At 35.5% G+C, this 16,412-nt stretch overlaps 1 pseudogene; it reads right to left on the bottom strand.

Moving 5' to 3' along the window:
- Nucleotides 1-14,207: 14,207 nt before the first annotated feature.
- LOC103659076 lies at nt 14,208-15,045 on the bottom strand (annotated as a pseudogene).
- Between the last annotated feature and the right edge of the window lie 1,367 nt (nt 15,046-16,412).

The raw sequence follows: 16,412 nt of genomic DNA, 5'->3' as shown, positions 1-16,412 counted from the left end.
TTTGAGTAATGTTAGGTGAAATATACTACTGAAAATGTGAATTATTATGTAAATTAAGTAAAGATACATTCATGTGGAAGATAACGTGAGCATATTAGGATTATTAGGATAGTGGCACTAATAATTTAGAAGTATTAAATTATTTTAACATTCCCACAGTTCTTTATCCTAAAGAATAAATTGCTTTTGTAATGATTTACTTGAAATAATATATTTTTGAATAAAATGCCATCTCTGCAAAGATTTTACTAAGGAAATATTTTGTTTTGTAAACAATTATATCATTCCTGCTTTACTTTTGATATGTGATAAACAACTTATACAGAAGCATCACATGTAATATTATTTTAATGAAACTGTGTTTCTGGTCCATGATGAATTGAATTTTGGTTCAAATAATTATCAAATACTCAAAGTGGTTACTTCTGTGACTCTTTGAAAAAAAAACTTCTTTAATAACCTTGTATGTTTTCCTCATTTGAAATTATTGCTACATCACTGGAATAATCTACCTCGTCTTCAAGTTGTTTCAATATATGTTATGTTTCCCAGGATTAGTAGTCTCAGCGTATGTTTACTGGAGCTGAAATAGAAAGTGCCATCAAAAAGCGTTCAGGAGGCTTATTTTCATTAAAGTATCCCTGAGGACAGGGACTATTCCTCAATTTAATGTTGTTCATGCCATTGCTGCCACAGCCTCAGTAAGTCAAAGAAGCCCTGCTGGCAGGGGTGCACCATGGTAAGGACAAGTAACAGGACTGGTCACTGTTGTGATGTGGCCATCCCATATCAGCGGCATTGGGAAGTGGGGTCCTACTTGTAAGATCCATAGATGTGATGAGGAATTGTGTTATTGCCTGGAATGCTTTTTTTTTTTTTTTAATTTTATTTATCTATTTGTCAGAGAGCACAAGCAGGGGGAGCTACAGGCAGAGAGAGAAGCAGGCTCCTCACTGAGCAAGGAGCCCGATGCAGGACTTGATCCCAGGACCCCGGGATCATGACCTGAGCCAAAGACAGATGCTAACCAACTGAGCCACCCAGGCGTCCCTGCCTGGAGTCCATTTTTGATGGAATACACTTTCCTTGAAGAGGAGCCCTTTTTTCCCCAAGTAATATAATTGTTTTCAAATGATTAAGTTTTTAATCAGGAAGAAAATGTGGTTAGTGTGTAGCACTCATTTTGTTCAGTCATGATCAATTACCCCATGTCCCCAGCACATCCAATGCTGTTTTTAATACAAAGTAATCATTGAGGTCACTGGAACTCTGCTGATGATATGCAGAACTCAGAGTGATCCGTGTTGGAACCTCAATGAACCTTCATATCAGAAATGATATGAAAATGGAGAGTAGGTAAAGTTGATATAAAATAACATTAACTCATTTAACCCTTTTGATAGCCCTGTGATGTGTGTATGTGTGTGTGTGTGTGTGTGTGTGTGTGTGTGTGTGTGTATAGAAGCATGGCTTGGCATATAGAACCTGATGGTCCCTTCCTCTGCCTCCTAAAATGGACTCCATCAGGGCTGGTTGAGGTTATAAGGTCCTCTGAGAAAAGTAGTTTTATCTGAAATATACATACCACTTTTACTAGAGAAAATAGTCTTATTTCCTAATAATACAGCAAAATAATATAATAGGTGGTTTGAGCATGCCAGCTCCCTTCTTTCCATGACTCCAAAATATGACTTTTAATTTATAAATTCTTGGGATAGAATTGAGATTCAGCTTCCTTCTCTTTAGATGCTGTGGTTTAGAAATTTATTTCTAGATGAGTATTTATCTCAATCATATTCTCCTCTATCAAAAGTATTTTTAGCTCTTACAGAGTTCAATATGTCATGATTATATTATTAGACTTATAAATTAATACGTCAGCATAGGAAGAAACAAGCAATCTGAGTCTGATAGTTTTAATCTCAAGCCATAACTTTTTACCATAAAGAGTATCTATAAATATGGCATGTGTGCATATGCACATACACACATATGTAAATATATATGTATATGTGTATGTGTATGTATATCTCTGTATTAGTTGATCAATAAGTACTCTTTGAGAGCCTATCGCATGGTAGGCATTGGTGATAAAGAGGATTCCTGTCCCAAGGGAGCTGACATTCCAGTAGGAAGAGATAGACAATAATCATGTCAAAAACAAGATATTTTCAGGTACTGATAGGTGCTCCATAGAGGACAGATATGGTGATGTAAAGAGTGACTATTGAGGGGTGCCTGGGTGGCTTAGTAGTTAAGCGTCTGTCTTCGGCTCAGGGTGTGATCCCAGAGTCCTGGGATTGAGCCCCACATCAGGCTCCTCTGCTGGGAGCCTGCTTCTTCCTCTCCCACTCCCCGTTTGTGTTCCCTCTCTCGCTGGCTGTTTCTCTCTGTCAAATAAATAAATTAAATCTTAAAAAAAAAAAAAGAGTGACTATTGAGGCATGGATGTGTTGTTGCTGCTGAGCAGTGATTACTTCTCTGAGGAGGTGGAGGGAGATCTGAGTTGGGATCTCAGTGGAGAGAAAATGATGGCCATGCAAGTCTGGTGGAAGAGTGCTGAGCAGAAAGGACTAGGACGTGCATAAACAGATGGGAAAGAAAATTCAGTAATGCTAGAGCTTCATACTAAATAAATAAATAAATAAATAAATAAATATTGGAGAACAATGTAGTTGGGGAGCAGTAAAATTGGAGAAGTGGGCAGGGGCCAGATTATATTTAGCCTTTTAAGTCAATAAATATAATTGAGACTCTTAAGTATTTTGGGAAGCTGTTGCAGGATTGTAGCTGGTGAGGAATATGATCTTACTTCCACTTTAGGAAGATGAGTCTGATAAAATTCCTCCTACTCTTTGTATTTCACATTTACTAGTTTGGCAAGACCTGCCAATTTTCTCTCTATGATTGCCCATTCATCCTTCTGTTTTTCTCCATTCCCACCGTCACTATTTTAGTTCAAGTGTTCATTTTCTGGAGCTATTACTATGACCTACTAACTTACCTCCCTGCCTCCAGTCTTTTTCCTTTCTGATACATTCTAATTTCTGCTTTAGATTCCTTCGTCTTAGCTCATTAGCCTCCCAATGCGCCCATGCTTACCTAGGTAGAAGGCTTTCAGAAAGAAGTCTTGTGCTTGTACCCAGGGGCCTCTCAGGGTGGATCTAGCATTGTTATATTTATTTGAGAAACTGAGTTTCTTAAAAGGAAGAGATTCATTTTAAAGAGAATTTTAGCTCACTGGCTTGATCCAAAGATAAGGGATCAAGAGGTCAATATTGGAAAAGAAGGCTGATTTTGAATGTAGCCGAGGCATGCCACAGAAGTTTCCCTTTAGCTTAGCCTCCTGGACTGAAGCAAAATTTCCAAGGGAAGTTGGATGTCATAAACAAAAATTCTTTAAAAGAAAATATAAAACACAGTGTAGCAATACTATATGTCCTCATGAACAGTATGCCATGAACTACTCCCTTATTAGAAAACCTGTGTATCCTAAAGACAAATCCTGGTAACAAAAGTGAGGTTACTAAGCACTCAATAAAGATAAAGCAATGGTGTCTTCTGACTCTCTCATGGAGAAAATCATCGGCATTTATTGGAATGATTCTAATAGTTTAAGTTTTAACTTTACCAGATAGAACTTTATTCAAATTTGGGCCAATCTTGTACAACTCAGTGAGTTATTCAGGGCACTGTTTGGCTATTAGTGGAAATCATCACAGACAGACCCATAGATAAGTGGATGAAATCACTGGAGAACACATTGTGCTGCGGGTTTATATTACAGCAATTAATCTAGCATCTGGGAAGAACACAGACTAAGGCCTTAACATCATTCCTCCATCAGAATCGTTCCTCATTTAGCTCATTTGGGAAGCCTCGCCAAACCCTGAAAATAAAGGATTGTAGACGAAAGTTGCCACATCCTGTCGAGAATGGGCAATTATCCTTTATTCGATTTCCAACTTTCCTTGTAAACCTGCCAACAGATAAAATGTTGGTTTGAGTTTAGGGCTGTTAGAATTAACTTTTTCTTACCACACAAGTAAAGCATGTCCTCAGGCCTCATTTCCTGGAGATGGCTGTGGGCCTACCAAGCATTATCTTTCAATGGCTTTTCTCCATGACAGTAAGTAACCATTATAAAAGGGAGTAAAATGGTCAAGTCAGTAGACCAATGGCCAATTTTTGTGTTCACACCATATTGATCATTTGTTTTCAGTGTTAATGAAGATAGTTTTAAGGTTTTTCCATGGAACATTGGGTTCCAAGTGTGGCAAGATGGGGGTTTTGCTTCCTCAGGTTTTGTCCTACAGGGGCCTGTCTGTGCTCATTCCTGATTCCTGATTGTCCTGCACAGGAATGCTCATGCTTGGTTGCCACAAGTTTTTCGTCATGTAGGCTATAGAGTCAGCCATGCAGAGGTTACTAGGGAAATAGTTCGCACAGGGGATTCCAAGGTAAGGAATTCGAGATCTTGAATCACAATCCAAGTCTGGACTACCAGTTACTAACTAGTTTTATATGCCATCGAGATTGCATTTATTTTTACTGTGATAAAAAAACATAAAATTTACCACCTTAACCATTTTTTAAGTGTACAGTTTAGTGTTGTTATGTACATTCACACTGCTGTGGAACAAATATCCAGAACTTTCTCATCTTGCAAATCTGAAACTCTATACCAATTATACAACAGCTCCTCATTTCTCCGTCTCTCACACCCCTAGTAATCACCATTCTACTTCCTGTTTGTATAAATTTGACTATTTTAGATACTTCATATAAGTGGAATTATCCAATATTTAGCTTTTTTTGATTGGATTAGTTCCCTTAACATAATGTTCTCAAAGTTCACCATGTTGTAGTATGTGACAGGATTCTTTCCTTTTTAAGGCTGAATAATGACTAATGTTCCATTGTATGTAAGTACCACATTTTGTTTATCCATTCATGAGATTACATTTTGTTATCTGTAAAATGGGAAATGATCATTTATTTTTATCTCAAAGAATTATTATTATCTTCTAGTATACATGCTGAAGCAGTACATGTTTTTCCTCTTATATTGGAAAAAATGTTATAGCAGAAAGTATTGGTCAAAGGTTTATGAAGTCTGGGTTCTAATTTTGGCTCTGCTTTCAGTTTTTGGAGCACATCAACTATCTATGTGCTCTGGAGCCACAGTGTATAATCTGTAAAATCATGTTTGTTTTAGCTATCCAACAGGATTTTTGAGAGGTAAAGAGGCATACTCATTCCTGAGAAACCTCTCTGTAACTCTTGGTGCCGAGGTACTCAGCTGTTAGTTCTGTATGTGGCTCTTACATCACTTAGGAGGGATAGGATCTTAGCTGAGCCTCAGTCTCTTGATCTATGAAAATTATTGAGTCTAAACCAGATCACTGAAATAACTAAACTCTAAAATCAATTTAAAAGCTCTATCAATAAACAGACATTTTATGTCTTATTCCAGTGTTATTTTGGTATTTTAAAATATGCTATGTGACTAAAAATAAAGTACTTTGTAGTTTTAGAATCTTCTTTTCCAAAACTGTGTGTTCCAACCACTTCCTTCTTTTCCTTGTCAAAGTCTAATAACAGACACTGCCCACCACATGCCTTCAAAATATCCTGTAGAATTGTATTAGATCAGCTTTAAGGCATATTGGAGAATTCTCTGAACTGTACTTTTGAACTTTAGGTAGTTTTCCGTTGCATCAGTTCTTCTGGCGTTTTCAGGATCTGTGCCAAATGTGCAGCCGGCCTTGCCACTAAGGAGTTCTAACTGCTAACTATCAAAATGATGCACTTACCATAGAGAGAGATATCTATATTTTGAAGGACTATGGATACTACTTATGTAACATTAATAAACATTACGTTCCTTTTTGTTTAAATTGGGAAAAATAAAACAATGCTGGCAAGTTTAAAAGTACCAGTCTAAGAAATACACTGCCTGGCTAAGCATTTGATGATTAAATGATTGAACAAAAGGAGGCAAGAACTAGGAAGATACAGAGGTTTGCTGAACCCTGTCCATCCGCTGTTCCTGTGTGCCATTTAGCTTCATCACCTTGTCACAGGTTATTTAAATGCAAGATTTATGGTAGAGATGGAATAAGATTTATGGTAGAGTTGGAGCAAGATTTATGGTAGAGATGAAGCCAGTCATCAAGGGAGTGTGAAGTAAGAAACCTATCAGGATAGAAGGCGCTTTTTGATTACATTTAGACATTTATTAGGTTGATTATCAGCACTTCAGGTTAAATTCAATTAGAATAGCTCTGATTCTCAAAGGCAATGTTTAAAACCTAGCTATCTTAGAATAACTTCATTTCCATATTTATACCATTTGAATTTCATACTGAAAACTTATTTAATAAAAACCTAAACTTAACAATATATAAAGTATGAAATATGTTTTATTGTGAATACCTAAATGTTTGGTGATCAAGAATCTTGAACATAATGACATATATAAAATTAAGACTGTCTATCCTATTGATAATGAATTAATTATTTACATTCTTTGGTGTTATTATCTGGACATGCAACTATTAAAAACATAGACTAATCAGAAAGTATTTTGATGAAACAGAATGAAAGTCAGAACAAAAACTTGAATATGATATTTTGGACAAGGCTTTTTATTATATCTGTATGTAACCTCTATCCTTAGTGAACATGATGCCAGTGCTATTCAGTTATAAGTGATAAAAAGGCTAAATGAAAAACAATTCCAATTTCATTTGTGTTAAAATTGTATGTGCATATGACATAAATCTTTATTTTGAACATAAAGAAAGGTATATCCAATTTTTATTAATGGAAAATTAATTTCTTTCTGTCATTTTAAAATAAATATTAAATAATAGGAGTTTGAGTGAGTATCAAATTATTGGTTGGCACTGAAGATGAACATGTTCTAGTCTGGTTACAAGGACGTTTTATGAAATTCATGTGGTTTTTGTCCATACATGAGAAGAGCGCTTGCAAAGAAGCATAGGTGAAAGAGCCATTAATTTTACCTGATAGTGAAGATAGTAATTCAGGAAACCTTCATAAAAGACATAATGCTTGAACCTGCTTTGAATTGTGATGGTGTTCACTGGGCAAAGGGAAGATGTCCATCATAGAGGATACAGTGTAAGTGCAAGGCACACAAGTGTGGAGCATTGTGGTTTGTGTGCACACAAAGGTGAGGCAGGTGAGAGATCAAGAAGGAAACAAATGCTTGATGAATGATTAGAAGTAGAGGAAGGAGAAAATGAGATTAAAGATAATGCTAAGATTTCAAGTCATGTTCGTTTGTCCTTGACAATATTTTTGATTGCTATATACATGTGTACTACAGTTTTTTGATCAAAATCTTATAAAAGCATCTACAAACAGGAAATTTCTTGTCATCAAACATTAGGGAAAAAAGTACTTATAACAGTGATAATAATCATGTTAAATAAAATCTCTTCCTGGAAGAAAAGCACAAATCAATTTTAAAAATAAGGAGTAAGGAGTAAACCCCATTCAACTTTGTGGCTTTTAGGCAATATTAGAAAGAGATGCTATTTAGAGTATGGCAATTAACAAATCCTGCTCTAATCCAGGAAATGTAAAATCAATCTTTAAGCCTTTTAATGCTTTATTCAAGTGTTTGTGTGGAGGGGCGTGGGAGAGGGCAGGGCAGGGAGAGAGAAATGGGAAAGAGAGATTTTAGAAATATTCTTTTAAGAAGAACATATCAGGCAGATATAACATGCATAATCTGCACAGGGATATAAGCTTCATTGTACCTGAAAATGCAGTAATTATTTAATTGGTTAAACTGTGAATAGCAGAAGTATATAAGCAATTGAATGTACTTAGAATCTTTTTTATACAAATCAGCACCCATAATAGGAAATTGAAGATAAATAGAGCAGAGTGCATTATAGGATTGTTGTTTCTTCACTGGTATATCAGATGTGGCAAGGGTTTCTTGCTCTCTCCCTATTTCCTGGTAAGGGAGTATGAACTTCACCACCACTCCATATATACACCTAAAATGTCTTCAGCTGTTTTTGCATATCCCTAGAGAGAATCTTGTGAGTGTTCCTGAATAGATCCTCTCAGTTACTACATGTTTCATTTTCTTTTGGTGCGTGTTTCTTTTGGAGGTGTCGTCAAAAAGATTCAAGAAGGTATGTTGCTCTCTCTCTGCTTCTTGTTTTGTTTCCTGTTATTCCTTGTTAATTACCACTGTACCATAATCTCATTGGACTGAAGTTGGTCTTTTAAAGAGGGAAGAATACCCCCAAACACACACATCTGTGTGTCATACCCTATCACAGAGGTCCCAGACATATGTCAGTTTTATTCTCCAAACCTCATTTAGATCATGCACGAGCAATTATTTCAGCATCTTGCTTGAGCATCTATCTTTTCTTTGTGCTTAAATTCAGGAGGTTTGGCCTGGAAGCTAGGAGTCTACTAAAAACAGGGCTTGCTTTTTATGCTAAATCTTTTCTTGTCTTTGAATTAAAGTTTAGAATTTATAAATAATTGTTTGATAGTAAACTTTCTAACAGTCCTATTTAGGTAGGTAGGACAGTTTATTATCATTACCATTTTATAGACCAGAAACCTGAAACTTGGAAAGCTGTATATACTGAGCAAGTAAGTTGCAGAGGTGAAACTCAAGTCCAAGTTGTCAGAGTCCAGACCTAGTTCACTATCCTCAACTGTCTCTGCAGAGATGGAGATATGCTGTGTGTCAAATGCCATCCTGTAATGTGTAAAAATCTGCAATTACAGAATGACATTCCATCCTTAACTGAGAGTAGATTACCTTGACTGCTTAGAGGCACCTCATCAAAGCCACAATTCTTCTCTCAACAAAAATGCACATTAGTGGGCAACTTGGTGCAAATACACACTTCACATTCTTTTGCAAGTAGATCCAAGGATTTTAGGGACGTCCTGAACCACAGAGCTATATTTAAAAGGAACATCTGCCTGTTGCATACTGATCCTGTTCTCTAAAGTGGGTTTTATAAAAGAGGTTTTACTGTGTGTATTTCAGTGCTAGTATATATATTTATTTTGATATCAAAATCCTTTATCCAAGGCATATGTTCTTATTAAAAAAATATTGAAAATGCATAAAAGTGAGTCTGTATGGTAAAGGGGAAATTTAATTGAAACACCCAAAATTCTATTTTCCTGGAAGTTGTATTAACAAATGATGGCTTCTTATCATGTTTACAGTATTGAATTGAACTGTTAAATACTACCCGTATATTTGAATTGAATTATAGATATAATCTATATGTATCGTATATGTATATATGTACATACATATACAAACATATATTTAGTTGCTTCAAAGTATTTAGAGATTTGAGCAAACATTTATTGTACATTTAACAAAATATTTTTAATAACTAAAAAATTATGTCTGCATGACCTTTTTAGTCAATTGAGTAATTGACTAGTATCTGATCAATATCAATAACCTGTGTGAGCATTGTGAAGGATGGTAGTGGAGGCAGAGGCTCAACTTTAGTGGTTGTCAACCTTCGTTGCCCTTTTGAATCACCTGAGGGACCTTTAAAGAATGCTTTATGCTGTGACTCCAGTTTTATGAATTTTGATTTGATAATGTAGAGCATGGCCTGAACAATGGGATTTTTTTAGCTTCTCAAGTGGTTCTAGTTTGCAATAACTGGCATAATGCATTGGTTTCCCCCTAAGTGGGAGAATTCTCAAACAGCACAAGAAAGAGTATATTCATTATAATCTGTCAAGCCGGGACAAATTGAGATTATTTTTGAGGAGAGGAACTGTATTTAACAAGGGACCAAAGTGATAAATTCAGCCCACTCTTTTATAAATCAATCTTTTTTCCTTCTTATAAATTACATACAACAGATAAAATCTGAATTGATAAACATGCAGCTATATGCTGATTACATAGTCTATGTAATTAACCTTTTTGCCTTGCCTGATGAATCAAAATCCATGATTATATTTAATCAGAATTATGGAATGTAGTTTCTGTAAGTTTCACCTGAGCCGTGTGATGCACTTCCTTATTCTTAACATGTCACAAAATGTCTTGTACACGAGGTTACATTTTTGAATCATAGTTTAATAAACCCAATCAAAAGTCTTTTTTAAAAACCTTCAAGGCCTAATTCCTGTCATCAGAGGAAGTTTCAGCTTTTTGAACCATATCTAGAGTAGTTTAGGGAGTTGGAATGGTAGTGGAGGGGAGGGAAAGGAAGAGCTTTAGAGGAGTCCAAGGAGTATGGATCCAGTTTAATTTTTTAACTCATATTTATAATGATGTTTTTCCTGGATACCTCTTCTTCCTGCACCCCCATTTTAGGTAATGTAAAATTAGCAATTGAATATATGTGCAGTTACCTGAGGAGTGAGAAGAGTAGATTTAGAAGGATGATTTCAGGGATGATTCCTGTTAGATGATGCCGTGCCTCTCTCCACTCCTGCATTTAGCCTGTGCAATAACTAGCACAACTGTACCTGGAAGGACTGGGAGCAAAGGGCTATCTCTGGAGAAGCTTTAGATTTTAAATGTAGCTGAGTAGATCAGAAACGGAGTGAATGTGAAAAAATTCACATACATTTTTATCATTTAATATGCCTCCAATTCTTTTTTCTTCCCATCCCCATACTACACTATAATGCTAGTTTGTTTGTTTGAGTATAGGTAGCACACAATGTCACATTAGCTTCAGGTATACAACTTAGTGATTTGACAAGTTTATAAATTATGCTGTGCTTACTGCAAGTATGGCTACCATTTGTCCCATTAGTTCTCTATTACAATATCATTGACTGTATTCCCTATGCTCTGCTTTTTATTTCCATGAGTTACCCATTCCAGAACTGGAGGCCTGTATCTCCCACTCCCCTCACCCATTTTGCTCCACTCCTCAACCCCCGCCCCGACCACTATCAGTTTGTTCTTTGTATTTATACTTCTGATTCTGCTTTTTGTTTGTTTATTCATTTGTTTAGATTCCATTTATGAACAATCAGTAAATGATCATAAAGTGAAATTTTCATATAACCCCTGCATGGGTCAAGATATAAAACATTGGTAGCACCATGGATATGTTCCTTGGACTCTCTTTTGACTTCTAACACCACATATTGGTTCTGCAGATTTTGTGTTTTATATAAATTTGAACATTATTTATATATCCTTTTGCGACTTGCTCCTTTTACTTAACCTTATATTTGTGAAGTTCATCCCCGTTGGTGCTTGTGGCAGTAATTCATTCATTGTCATTGTTATGTATTGGTTGTGGTAGATTGCTGTAATGATAGCTTCCAGTAAATCGTGCTTTTCTGTGTACATGCCCTTCTGCAATATGCTACTGGCTGCTTCCTCTGTCAAAAGAGGGAGGCTGTTTTTTCACTGTCTTGAATCTGGACTGGCTTTATGAATGCTTTGACACAGATTGTGATAGAAATGATATTATGCAAGTTCTAGAGCTTAGCCCTAAGAGTGCTTGCAGTTTCCTCTCTTACCATCTTAGATCCTTTTATTATCATGCTGTGAAGAAGCCTAAAGTAGCCTACTAAAGATTAAAGGCTCTGCAGGATGAGAAGAATAATAGGTTATCCCAGTGATAGTCAGCACCACGTTCCACAGACCATCTTACACTTGCATATCTAGGTGAAACATCAGATGACTGAAACCACATGAGTGAATCCAGACACACTGGTAGAAGAAACCCCCAGCTGACCTACAGAGTTTCCAAAAATAATAAAGTGTGGTTTTAAGCCGCCAAGTTTTAGCGTAGTTTGTTATGTAGCAATAGATAACTGAAATAGCACATGTGAAAATATTACTATTAATTTATCCATTCTACTTTAGTGGACATTTGGGTTGTTTCTAGGTTTTGGCTATTACAAGTATTTCTGCTATGACGTGTTTTAGGATAACACATATATGCATTTCTGTTGAATATGTAGTTAGAGGTATACTTGCTACATGGATATTGGTAAACACTGCCAAAGAGTTTTACAGAGTGGCTGTGTCAATTTATATTCCCATCAGCAATGTAGGAGAGTTCTAGTTGCTCCATGTCTTTATTAATTCTTGGCAATGTCTCTTATTTTTACTTTAGTCATTCTGGTCTGTGGGTAGTAGTATCCTACGGTAGACTTAATTTGAATTTCTCTAATGACTGAAGAATTTGATCATTTTCATATATTTATTGGCCCTTGGGATATCTTTTTAAAAATAAGGTATTTGGTTAAAGTCTGTTACCCATTTTACTATTGGGTTGTCTGTCTTTTTCTTACTAGTTTTTAGAATTTGTTTATCTCTTCTGGATACAAGCCTTTTGTCAGCTTCATTTGTTAAGAACATCATTTCCCACCCACTTTGTGTCTTGTCTTTTTATTCCTGTAATGGTGTCGTTTGAAGGTTTGGATCACAGGATCACACCACCACTTAGGTCAGCTGAGGTGATAGCTGAGGATGAGGGAAATTTAGAATGGATACTGAAGAAGGGAAAACGTGTGACAATATGGTCCTAAGGTCAACTGTGTGATGGGGCTGTAGTTCATGCCACTGACCTTCCTCTCTTGGGTTTCTTCTTAGGAAGAGAGGCCTATGAACATGGCATAAGAGTTGGACTATGGCAACAAGGAGATGTGCCTCACAGATCTCCAACCACAGGGAGTGTGAGTAATGATGTTATACTTAACATCAAGAAAAGTACCTTTTCTTGTTTACTGGCCATTTATATATCTTGTTTTGTGTAGGACCTATTCAGTTCTTTTGCTCATTTAAAAAGCGAGTGTCTTTTTTTAATGATGTACACTAGTTCTTTATATATTCTGAATATGAATTCTTTGTTAGATCAACATGAAGAGACTATTTTTCTCTCAGTCTGTGGTTTGTTCTTAACAGTATTTTTTTTTTTTTTGTGGGGGGGTGATTTTCATTTTAATGAAGTCCAATTTAACATTTTTCTTTTATGTTTAGTGCTTTTTGCATCATGCCTAATGAATTATCACCCATCCCAAGTTCTTGAAAATATTCTTTTAAAGGCTTTAGATTTTAGCCTGTACTTTAAAGCAATGGTGTATCACAAATTAATTTTGTATATAAGATTAGATAAGTGTAAAGTTTCTCTCAGATATGTAGTTGTTTCAGAATAATTTATTGAAAAGACCAACCCCCTAACCGTTCAATTGCATTGGTCAAAAATTATTGATCATATATATATATATGTATATGGTATTTTTTGGATTCTCTTTTCTGTTGACCTAATTATTTTCTCTCACATCAATATTGAACTATCTTATTTACTGTGTCTTTATAGTAAATCTTAAATGTGATGCTATAAATCCTCCAACTTTGTTCTTCTTCAAAATTTGCTAGGATTCTGCAAGTCCCTTATATAACCATATGATTTTTAGAATCAGCTCTTCAAGTTCCATAAAAAGTGTACTACAAATTTTATTAGATTTCATTGAATCTTTTTTTTCTTTTATGATATGCTTATTATGTACTTTACATTAAGCACTTTAAAAAAGAAAATAATTACAATGATTTCAAGATGCAATTCCGGGATTCAGTAAATGTCCTTTATAATTATGGCCAATCAATATCTAGAATTGTATGTAGACCCTAAACCAGCTAACAAATAAGTGAAATAACTATATTAATCTCAGGGATGAGAAACATGCATGATTACTTAAGTCACTTTGCCGTTGTGGTTTTTTTTAAAAACATGATTCACGTTTGTTTCAAGTACATACACATTGATTGCAAGAGTTAAATTAGACCACTGATGTTATTAACACCTTAAATCTATGAACTTTGTTACCTTAAAAGAAAATTCAGTTTAGTACAAGTAAATTCAAGAAGAAAATTTCAGGACCTTTGATCAGAAGCTTTCAATGCTTGTCATACTACTCTGGTGTACATAAAGGTTCAAGTAAGGCTAAGAAAGAAGAGTGTTTCCTCTTCTCATTGAAGACAGAATCCAAGAAATAGGTGAACTAGCATTCTATAAACTAGCTGGCCATCAAGAGGTTACTAATAAAGGACTCTTAATGTGTGCGAGTACATTTAAAAGCCTTAGCCAATGTTATAAAAACAAAACATTTAGAGTATTATATATAAATACAAGCATAATTGGTTTTTTATCTTCTATAAATAATTATCTTTCAAATGCTTCTTAAAGTGAGTTCCAACTGTGGTTCTTTTCTGATGTGAGAAGTTGTAGGTACACATGGGATGATCTACTGATACATCTTCTCAAAGTATCTTTGGAAGCAATTGGATTTGGCTTGATTGTAGGAGAATCCCATGTCCAGTTTTCTGGGCAGACTTCTCCATGGGTTTCCACAAACTGAAATGCCTTCACCAAGCAGAGGTTCACCAAGGAGGGATATTTTGGTCCACTGAGAGATCACTGATGCTCAAATACTTGATGACCCCATTGGGATCATTTATGAAGAGACCTCTTAGAGCAACACCAGGGCCTTCTAACAGCACAAGGTAGTCTCAGGAAATCTGTTTAGTCGCATCTGACAAGAGTGTGATGTTCATATGGCCCAAACTGCTATTCTTCCTTGGTGTGTTTATCCAGGCAAGATGGGTAAAGTGGGAATACATTGAAACTGCAACAACTTCACACTTCACATCATGAAATTCATTGGCTTTGTCACTAAAAGCAACAATTTCTGTAGGATATACACAGATGAAGTCCAAAGTATAGAAGAAAAGCACCAGTATTTCCCCATGAGGTCATCAAGGCTTAGGTCTTTGAACGCTGTTTACAACCATGATACCCTTAAAGTAGGGCATGTGCTGGACGACAGCGGGTGCATGGTGTGAGGAGCTGGTGCTAAAAGTGAATTTTGCTTGACCAGAACCAAATCATAATACATTTGTCAAGCATGTTCTTTGAGAAGCAGCAGGTCTAAGGGCTGCAAAGCAGAGATGTCCTAAGGAACAGTACTCACATGTTGGGTAACCCAAGCCCAGAGACGCCTTCCCACTGTGGCCGCCATCTTTAGTGCACAGGATACATGCAGCAAACTGGGATTTCATTGAATCTTTTGACCAATTTGGGGAGAATTGACCTCTTAACAAATTGAGTACTTCAGTGTATTTATATGGTAATTGTTTACTCCTGTCTTAGAGGCAAAACTTAAGCAGCAGAAACACAACTCAAGATTACTGAGAACAGGGTGAAAGAGTCATATAGATAAAGAAGTGGTTGTCATCTGAAAGAAGGTGATACATATGAAAAATAAAAAAAACCACAAATACAACATGTAACGAAATGCTTAAGTAGAGAATGGAGCTAGTGGAATAGAATCAACATTCAAATTCATAGTGTAGCATTTCCTAAGTTAAAGCAAATCAGTAAGGCTAATTATGTTTTAGGAAAAACTAATAGAGGATAACCACATCAAGGTAAGATTTAGGGAGGTTACTGAATTTCAGAGACAAAGAATAGTATATTAGATTTCTGATCAATGTGGTGTGCTAAACTAATGTAGAAAATCATACTCCAATCTAAAACACATGTTGATACATTTAACAATAAACTTTCAAAAATATATGTCAATTCTTGAAAGCAATAGAAAAGGCTCTAGAAAGTAGAAATAAAGTTTATAAAGCCGTAGTTGCAAGTGAGGGAAGTGAAGCTGTGAGTGGCTTTAGAACAGAACATGTGCTATAGCTGCTAAAGTTCCAAGACCTCACTCAGATCAGGGCTGAAATCTAGGCCTGTGCATGATAGGGAGCTGGAACTGAGCTTTTTACATAAAGCTGACAACCATCGATTGTTGTCTAGTCCTTGAAATAGAGGCTAGAAAGACTACTTACAGACTGGGAAGTGCCCTAGTGATCTGGGTCATTATAAAAATAAATATATTAAATTCACATATGTAAAAGAGGCTTGAATTGGTTAAAAAATGCTATGTAGATATAGTTCATTTATAACTAGACACAAAACATTATATCATAACCCAGAAAGGTAAAATACATTTTTGGAAAAAATGTACTGAAAATACTAGTCGAATAAATGCTTGTTGATTAATAAACAAAAAGTATTTAGCATGTAAAACATTAATAGTGATGAAAAGGGATGCAATATAGAGATAAAAGGAATATTCCACCAAGAAGCAATAAAATTAAGTTTTATGTATTATGACCTTACAATATTTAAAGCACGTTTAAATATTCAATATGTAAAGGGTGAAGGTAGACAAAAGGTACAAACTTCCAGTCATCAGATAAATAAGTCCTGGGGATATAATATACAGTATGGTGACTATAATAAACTATGCTGTATTCTGTATTTGAAAGTTGTTATGTATTAAGAGTAAGTCTTAAAAGTTCTCATCAGGAGAAAAAAATTATGTAGAAG

Source organism: Ursus maritimus, unplaced genomic scaffold, assembly GCF_017311325.1.
Source record: "Ursus maritimus isolate PB19 unplaced genomic scaffold, ASM1731132v1 scaffold_3, whole genome shotgun sequence".
NCBI classification, from domain to species: domain Eukaryota; kingdom Metazoa; phylum Chordata; class Mammalia; order Carnivora; family Ursidae; genus Ursus; species Ursus maritimus.
The sequence above is the reverse complement of the archived record's forward strand: the minus strand, read 5'-3'. Positions and strand labels throughout refer to the sequence as shown.